The sequence below is a fragment of the Pteropus medius genome, unplaced genomic scaffold (assembly GCF_902729225.1).
Source record: "Pteropus medius unplaced genomic scaffold, Ma_sr-lr_union100, whole genome shotgun sequence".
Lineage (NCBI taxonomy): Eukaryota > Metazoa > Chordata > Mammalia > Chiroptera > Pteropodidae > Pteropus > Pteropus medius.
The window spans coordinates 25,595,204-25,604,971 of record NW_024344378.1 but is presented as its reverse complement, the minus strand read 5'-3'; the positions used below and the strand labels follow the sequence as shown (position 1 = coordinate 25,604,971).

The window sequence follows — 9,768 nt, the reverse complement described above, 5'->3', positions numbered from 1 at the left end:
GGTTAAAAAAAAACAAAACGTGTGTTCAAAGGTTAAACTGCTCCTGCTAGTTCTTGACCTGAAAGAGTTGTTGAGGCTTGAAAATAGGAAGGAGGAAAATTTTATCTCCCTCAGGAAAAGTCCCTTGGGCTCCTTAACCTTGCCGCTTCTCTAGTGTTCGGTTAACACATCCTCTGGCAGTAGTGAGAGTCTGATATAAAGAGTCAAGGACTATTCCCCCAGGATTGCAGCAAGACATGAAGGGACTAGCACAAGCCTAACATTGAGTGCTTACTGTATGCCAGCCACAATGTTAAGTCTGTCTCTCACCTGAATTTATTAATGCATTTAATCTTCACAGTGACCTTAAGAAATCGGTACTGTCACTACTTCCAATTTAAAGATGGGGACACCGAGGCCCAGAGGATAGTGCACCCCACGTTCCATACCTAGTAAGTGGTACAGGCAGAATTTAAATCCAGGTCTGACGGTGCTATGTTAGGGAGCGGGAAAAGCAAGAACTGGGGAGGCGAGAAAAGAGAGAAAGACAGTAGAGGGGAGAAACCTAAGGTGGGTAGGAGGCCAGTAACTGCCCTCTCCACTTTACACTAAAAAGAGCCCCAGACGGAGGCGCCAAGAAGCAATTCGAAGTAGGGGAAAGATCGCTACTTTCGCATATGTGGGCTTCCAGGATTCCAGCGTGAGCCTGGATGAGCGTTTCTTCTCTCCAAGAGCAGCAAAAAAAAAAAAAAAAAAAAAAAAATGCTTGTGACTGATCATGAGTGTTGGTATTTGAGAAAGTTTTTCTTAAAGGTTAAGAGAGAGGCACAAGTTTCTGGAGTGATTTCGAATACAACTTCTGGGCACCTCCAAAACTTCCTAGGTTGATAGTAAGGCTTTTTATTCCAATTTCACTTTTGAACAGATGGTTTTTCTGTTCTGTGCTACAGTTAGGAGAGCCCCTAGAGCTACCCTTATGCTCATCAGCCTCTATTGAGGTTGATTTTGGCATCCAGATGGAACACAGATGGAGAGTGTTGGGGAGGTAAGAGGAAGAGTTTTCAGAGGTTTCTGAGCAAAAGAAGGGAAAGAAAAGAGGTTTTATGTGAAAGAAAATGCCTCTTGCTAGTAATAGAAGGGGAAATAGTCACAAGAAAAAAGGGGAGAATGCAGCCTGACGGGGAAGAGGAAAGGCCCAGTTCTTCATACCTGTCACCAGGTGGCAGCACTGAGGCAATACAGCTTGGTTGTGTCTAATTTTATCCCAAGGAAGTCCTGTGTGATTGTGGGGTGGGGGTGAATGGGAAACAGCAGTTGCGGGGGTAGGAGGATGGTAGAGAAGGAGAATACAGCCCCCATCTGAAGAATATAAAGAATACCAGCACTGTTTGCTCGTATTGCCCTGTAGTATTCTTCATTGGCCCCATTTTTCAGCAATATAAAAAATGAAGGGAATTAATAGTTATTGCACACTTACTGTATATTATGTATTGTGCTGAGTTCTCTCACTTACTTATTTAGCTCTGTAACTTCTTTTGAGTCAGTGTTATATTCACTTTACACACAAGGAAAAAGAAGCTTAGAAATGTTAGTTACTTGTTCAAAGGCTTAAAGATAGAAAGAGGCAGAGCCAAGAAGCAACCCGTCATCTGCCTGCCAACAAAGCCCATTCTAATTTACTTTCCACGTTGACTCCAAAGATCAGATGGAAGCACTGCCTAATCATCCTTACTCTTAAAGTCCTAACTTAACTAAGTCAGTGTTTTTTAAACTCTTGTGACCATAAGGATTCCCAGGATGTTTGTTAAAATATATCAATTCCTGAACTCCACAGCTACTGATTAGAATCTCAATGGGAGAAGCCTGAGAATCTATTTTTAACATGCTTCAAAATGTGATCTGATGTGCTCAGGCAAGTTTGGTCATTATTGACATAGGCAGGTTTTCATATTCATGGATATAAACTCATTTGGCTGTAAACTGTTTATTTTCACAAGGCTTTATGTGATTCAGGAAGTAAAGTCTCTCGGGGTATATTGATGTACTTTCCCCCTAATATCTGTCAAATACTACTCAGATTTTTTACATAATGACATTATTTAAAATAATCAATGGAGATTATATTTACATTTGGTGGTATGACTAAAATATAGCAATATTTCACTCCCTATGGTGTCATTCCTCATTTGACTTTGTATGTTAGAGCTGAAATATTTATTTGCCTGAATTGAATTGAAAGGGATTCTCTGGTTAAGTGGCAAGAGTTTGAATTTTGGTTAACATCGAGCAATAAAAGACCAAGGTACATGTTTAATTTCTTAATCTTCCCTTTGGTGGCCCCTGGTACTCTTCCCATCCCTGTCCACCTTTGAAAGGGTTTAAGAGGAGGTTGTTTAATTTACATCCATAAAATCAAAGAGGAATAGAGATTTTAAGGGGAATTATAAAGATAAGTAGGCCAAATAATTTTGGTCTGAATTACTCAAATATCAATTCTAATACTTTTTGGGAGTATAGCCCTACATGAAACTTTCACAGTATAGAGGGTCATCTGAGATCCAGTATTCTAATCCCCAAAATTGGCAGGTTGCACAGGGAAGAATTCCCTAATAACTAACAATTTATAAAACTAACGCCCCTTTGAATACCTCTGTCCCCCCTCCATCTAACCTAACATCAGCATCTATCCTAGCTAAAATCATTTTTAAAAATCTTGCAAAAATGCAGGATTTCGTGAAGCATTCTGAAGGGTGATATTGGAGAATTCCTATGGTTTCAGACAAAACTTTTAACAAATGTAGATCTGGCAGAATCAGTTCACTTATCCAATGAAGGAGAGAAAATTGACAGGATGCCTCAAAAGAAAATGATTTGAATATGAGATATTAAGAAATTCTTTAGAAAATGGATGACTACTTTTGTGAGAATGACTTTTTAATGACTGTGCTGCAAAATAAGTTGTGAAATGAAGAATATTACTATTATGCTATCATGTAATGTTGCCAGAAAAATGTGCCAAAACTCCTGAAACTTAGTTATTTGTTGTTCTATGAATTAAAGCACATTTGCTATTATTTTCCAAATATGGTTTAATATAAAATAAAATAACCTTATTTTTATATAGTTTCATTTTTAAAAGTTTAATTTCCATCAGTGTCTGCCACTTTTTATAATGTCACTATTTACTATAAACTTTAATCTTGTTAAAGAGGATTCACTTTAAGTATGAGGACTAAAAGAGTTTTTACATATAAAACATATATAACAGTACTAGATATCTATTAAGTACTCTGCAATTTAAGTTATTATTGTTATTAAAATGTAATATTTTAGCACTTATACTTGGATAACATGTTTAACATTTGGTATTTTATTTATTTTTTATTTTTTTATTTTTTAGGCAACGCAACCCTTGGTTGACCTCACAGATTGCAAGGAACTTGTCAACTTATGATCCCTTATTTTTAAAATTTTTTTATTTTATTTTTTACGCCTACAGCACCTGATCTTCCTAGGTGGTCTCCCATCCAAGTACTAACCAGGCCCGACCTTGCTCAGCTTCCGAGATCAGATGGGATCAGGCTTGTTCAGGATAGCATGGGCATAGACACATTTGGTTTTAATAACAGTTACCAGTTTTACATACTATTTATTAGACACAATTTACATATATGATTTCATTTGATTCTTATCACCCATACTAGGAGACAAGTGCTATTTTTAGTCCCATCACAGTTAAGGAAACTGACAATAAGTAGGAATTGATAAGTAGGAACCTTGAGTCTCAGCTGGTATGTGGAAGAGTGAAAATTTAAATCCAAGTTTGTATGCAAAGGCTAGGATCTTCCTTTATTTCCTTTCTCTTTCTTTTCCTCCCTTCTAAATTATTATTTAAAAATCTCAAACATACGCGAATATAGCAAAATAGTCCCATGAAGCTCAGAAAGGCTTTTTCAGCTTCAAAAAAACGATCATGAGGCCAATCTTCTTTCATATCTACCTCGCTTTCCCCTTCTCCCCTACAGGTTACTTCTATAAGATTTCTGATGCTATATCATCTCAGCTATAAATATTTCAGTGTGTATTTTTAAGTGATAGAAACTCAGAGAAACACAACTAAAAAAGATTATAATGATATTAACCAACATCCATACAGTCTTTGAAATTTTTCTGATTATCTCATAATTTTAACATTCACTTGGTTTGAATCAGATCTGCACATTGCATGTGGTTCATATATGCCTCAGATCTCTCTTAATCTGTGGATTCCTCCTCCATTTTTTTCCTTGAGATTTATTTGTTAAAGAAACTGATATTTGTTCTGTAGAATTTCCTGCAATCTGGATTTTGATTATTTCTCCCACACGACTGTTTACCATCTGTAAATTGGTTATTTACTTTTTTGAAAACAACTTTTTGAGAGCTCCTACTGTGTTTAAGGTGCCGGGTTCCCATCCACCTACTTCTCTCACACAGGGACTTTCGAATCTAGTGAGGGACACAGACACTAAACAAGCAAAGAAACAGAAAATTTTATTTATATTGTACTTACATAATGTATAAATATATATCGCTTATGACATAAATACAACTCTATTTGGTCTCCATAACACTGTGAGGTAAAGAGTTTTTTATTATACCAAGGAAACCATTGTGAGGTCAAAGAGAACCAGACAGCGTTCAGGTTTTCTCTCTCCTATCAACTACGTGTGGCCGGGTGTCAGGGGGTCAGAGGGAAGGGGTGGGGGATAGAGAGAGGGAGGGTTGGGGGTTATCCTTTACTATCTCTGGACTCTGGTATCATCATTTTTAAAATGATAGGTTTTTACCAAATAAGTGTTTTTTCAGTCTTCTTAGAGCGATGGAATCCTTTTTCTAAGCCCCTGCCCCGCCCATGAACTCTCATGCTGAATCCTAATGTATATAAAACAGGTGACAGTGGCTGCTCTGGGTGAAGCAGGGGACAGCTGCTGAGCCTGGCCCCATCTCATGCTCTCTCCCTAACTTTCATGCCCCCACCACGTCGCCCCCTATCACAGCCACTGAGATTCACTCTTAGAACCCAGGTCTCCTTGGAGCAGTTAGGAAACCACTGGATTAGGTTCGATGTTTTTCTAAGCACTACCAGTGTATGAAAGATCTGGGTAATGCCTTGGTTTACTTGGTGTTGGAACTCTATGTAATTCTGTGTGTGTGTGTGCGTGCACGTGCACGCACGCACGCGTGCATGTGTGAATTTATTTCTCAATGGAAGCCTGGTGTGCCAGCACTGAGATGTTCTTATCTAACCCCTCCTTTTTAGTCAACTCTCTTTTAGTTACAAGTGACAGAACCCAAGTCAAATTAGCTTGTGCAAACAGAGGTTATTGGCACATTTAACTAGGAAGTCCCTGCGTATACCTGGCTTCAGGCCATGGCTCAAGCAGTACTAACAGGCGGCCGGTTCTTTCCACCTCTCAGTTCTATTGTCTGCACAGCTTCCTTGTCTGGCACTCGTTCCTAATGTAGTGGCTGCTAACAATTCTAGGCTTAAATCCTACCAGCCCAGCAACCTCTCTGGAAAGAGAGGGTCTCTTCTTTGATAGTTTCTATAAGAGTCCTGCATGTCCACCTTCACTGGCCAGATGTGGACCACATGCTTAGCTTTGAACCAATCACTATGGCCAGGAGAGTGCAGAATGTTAATTGGCCACCTTGGGCTACCTAAATCATATGGGGCGTGAAGATTCCTCAGAAACATTGAAGTGCTGCTACCAAAAGAATGGGAAATATCCTCCAAAGATGAACACTGTACTTAAGTGACCATATAACTTATCATCCAGATTGGAAGGATTTAGAGAGTAAAAGGGGGAACCATTAGTAGTTACAATGGAACAATAAATATAAATAGGCACTGTTCTGGGCAAACTGGAAATATGGTCCCCCTAACTATACCTCTCAGAGAAGTTAAATGACTTTGCCAAAGTTCTCAAACTAGCGAGTGAGAGAACTTGGTGTAGAACCCATTCCAGTATTTTCCACCAAAATGTCATCTGAGGTCAACAATCTGAAACTTGTCCATGGTAAAGCTGTCTCTACAGAATAGGGTTTAGTAGAGTAGGTATGACTGAAAAATAGAACCTCTGAGGAAATTAGACCAAGTGAGAAATCCTTTGTAGTGTCATGTCAATGACTATTAGCAATAATTTCATAGCTTTGACATGTTCATATATCTTGCAGTAAATGTTTTGGGTGCACGTATACACCCTAGGATGGTCTGGCATAGTCAGTAAAGAGTGTGGGTCTGGAATCAGCTGGATTTGAACCCAATTCTACCAATTATAAGCTAGGTGACTTTGGTCAAATTACTTATTCTTTCTGAGTCTGTTACTTCATCTCTAAAAATTGGCTAAGAACAGCATCTACCTCAAAAGCTTATTATGAGGATAAAATGAGACATTGTTCATCAAGTGCTATGCTGGAGCATAATCAATGCTCAATAAATTTGAGTTATTTTTATTAATTTTATTACTGGCGTGCCTATAGAAGCTCATGTAGTCCCTGGCTTGTTCTCATACCAAACATTGTTAAAATCTGTACTTTGGATGCTCTGTGGTGATAGAGGATCACTGGGCAATGTGACCAGCATAATGACCTTCTCTGTTTCCAGGCGCACACCTGTCCAGGTGTTTTTTCTCTGTGGCCTGCCCTCCTGTGACCCAATCAGGTAGTTGCAGCCCCAGCCTCACACCCAATCAACTGGAGAGCAATCAGTTTCTGTGTTTGGCATCGACACGACATTGAAAAGTGTTGGTCAATAAACTGTGAGGATTTTATAGTATCTCTAGGGGTGTTAAATTGCAGGGAAGAAAGACTGTGTAAAGGACAGTCAAACATGCCGTAAAAAATGAAGTTATCACCAAGTCTCCGCAGTTCATGGTGTGAAATTCCAAGCTAAAAAGAAAAATATGAGCCAAATATTTTAGCAAATGTCTTTGGACTCAGACACCTGGTTTGGAAGCACACCACCACCTGTGCTGCATTAAACCTGCAAAAACCCAGGAAGGAAATACAGTGTATGAGGCCAGAAAAGGGTGGGCTCCGGGATCCCTTAGGTCAAACAACAGGCTGTAAATGACTCTTTTCAAAACAGACGTATTACTTCCCAAGATTGCGGCCTGCCACAAAGGAAGGTACACACAGCGGTCGTTCCCAGCAAGAGTTATACTATATGGCTATTAGGGGGAATAGAAGCAGCTTGATTCTCGCCAATGACAGGAAATAAGGTCAAGTAAAGATAACAGGTCTTTGAATTAAAGAGGCTCTCAATGTATATCCTGGCCTCATGGCCTTAGTAGTGAGTAAGAATTATGGAATGGAGCCATGGGTTTTCGTACTGCCTTTAAGCTGGACACCTGAAACACACCCTTTCCTTGACTGACGCGAAGGAGGCCTGTGTGGGGAAGCCACCAGCTTCTTCATACCTTCGGCTCTTCATGCTCTCTCTAAATAGACCTCACTGTCTTGTTGCTAGTGAGATCTGGGCTGAGATCATTTCAAGAGTTAAAAATCACAAGCAGCGTGTTTGATAGTCTTGGTGGTAAATACCTTCAGATTTAGAGGTCAAGACTGCATTAATTTTGTCTAGGTAATGGGGAAGGGAGCTCATGGACCCCAGGAGGAGCGTACCAAGTGTATTTCTGTGTTGTCGTTTTTCAAGGACAAGATATTCAAACAGGCATGACTTAATTCACAAAGACAGAGCATCAACTCAGGGAGAAAAATACTGAATCCAAATCCTATATGAAAAGATTGTCACATGGAGAAACACCTGGTTGTTAGGCTGGGTTTCCTGGCCTATTGTTCAGACTGAATTTATTATATAACCGCTTTGATTTTCTTTCTCCCTGGGTTGGGGGAAGGGTGCAGGAGTGGGAATAGGGGGCAGCTGAAATCAAGCGAAAAATTACAACATTAAAAAATGCAATTCAGTTAAATCAGTGAGCCAACTGGTTATTCTACAAATAACCAGCTGGTTGACCAAACTCAACCTTTTTTGGATGCTTGCTGGCATTGGTTCTGGTGCGTGTGACTATAGATGTGGGTTAGCCCTGCCCCCCATAACTACTGAATGAAGTACACATTTTCTCTGTGCTTTTACTGAGTGTCTTTTCTGATAATTTAGGTTTTAGAAAGACCTTGATTTTGACAGCTAAGCCAGGATTTTGCCCTAATATGGGCAAGAGACACTACTTGTTGGAGCCAGCTGTCCAGAGGGTGAGGCACTCAGAAAAGTCAAATGAAAGGATTTGCACATATGCAGGGACTGGGGTCAAGGTTGTCTGTGCTAGCTATAGGTCCTTAGGCAAGTCAGTTTTGGTCTCCAAGCTTCAGTTTTCTCATCTGAAAACTGGGAATCATGATTGATAGTATCTACTTTAGGGTCATTAAAAGATTAAATGAGATAATCCAGTGCTCGACCTGATGCCTGATACAGAGTAAGTAAGAGTTCTGGAGATATTCACTGTTCATTTGTGTTATCATTGTGATCTTTGTAGCTCATGCATACTCTCATTGGTTTCACAGAGAGTCTATAAATCTCTACATTTCAAAAATTTTACTTATAGAGAGTGATTCGAAGCCTTGCTGAATTTCCTTGCAGTAGTTTGGTTTTAAATAGATCTTTGATTCCTTGGTTTTTGCATGAATTAAAAGCACAATTCTAGGTTCTGGAGTGTTTAAAGACTTTTAATATGTATAGAATAAATTTTTTTTTTGCTATTTTACAAGAGCAATTCATGCTTATTGTTAAGAAAAAGTAAATGAATATTAGTGAAAAAGAAGAAAATCAGTAATTCTACCAGAGATTACTACTGCCCACATTTTGGTGAATTATTATTGCACATGTACTGTAACTTTTTGCTTAATTATATAACAAATGTTTCTCACATCATTAACTAGTCTTCAATGTCATGTTTAACGGTAACAGAGAGTTCTATCCATGAGGCACCTCATTTATTTTTGCAATCCTATTTTTCCACTATCGAATAACATTCTTTTTAAACTCCAAATCATCAAGTTTCCAGGTGTGATTTCCAGCTTTGGGCTTTCATGCCACCTCCACCTAAACCTATAGGTTTTTCTGAAAGTTAGAAATCCCCTACATCCCAAACTAGCACCAAGGATGTTCCTTCAAAATGTCGGGAAGTTAAATTCCTCTCTTACTCCCCAGCGAAAAGAGGCAAAATTGGGGTCATTTTCATCACAGCTATTATTGCGTGTGAGGTGCTCCAAAGGGGTTTTCCCATCCTTTACCTTTTCCCCTAATCCTGGGTAATTTCCTCACTGCAGCAGCAACCTCACCTTTTATGGGGATGTCAAAATGCATCATCCAAATAGAAGGACCTTAAGACAAGGGAAACTTCACACGCATGTGTTCTGTGCAATGCTCTAGCGCCTTTAAACAATATCTGACCTTCTATTCTGGGACAGAATTGACCGGGTAAGGCCTTTTCCTGTTTAACTGGGATCTGAACTCATTTGAAGGATATATACATGACTTCCTTTGCAGTTGAAAACAGGTTGTTTAATCCAGGAGTGGGGATTTCAAAGGGATTTGGACGTGTGAGGTGAACTGCTCAATAAACGAAATGGCTCGGGAGAGCCCTGGAGGGTTCGTGGGAAATTAGGGTTGGCTTCTCAGCCCTGGTTAAGACCTAGGCTATTCCTGGGCAAAAGTGTCGAGTAAGAGAGGTTATCTTCTGGGCCATGCCTTGCCTTTCACGGCCACCGAGCATTTAGCAGGGTCGT

General features: G+C 39.5%; 1 pseudogene; it reads right to left on the bottom strand.

Annotated features, from left to right (window-relative positions):
- Window positions 1–3,469: 3,469 nt before the first annotated feature.
- LOC120610016 (uncharacterized) lies at window positions 3,470–3,588 on the bottom strand (annotated as a pseudogene).
- Window positions 3,589–9,768: the final 6,180 nt, after the last annotated feature.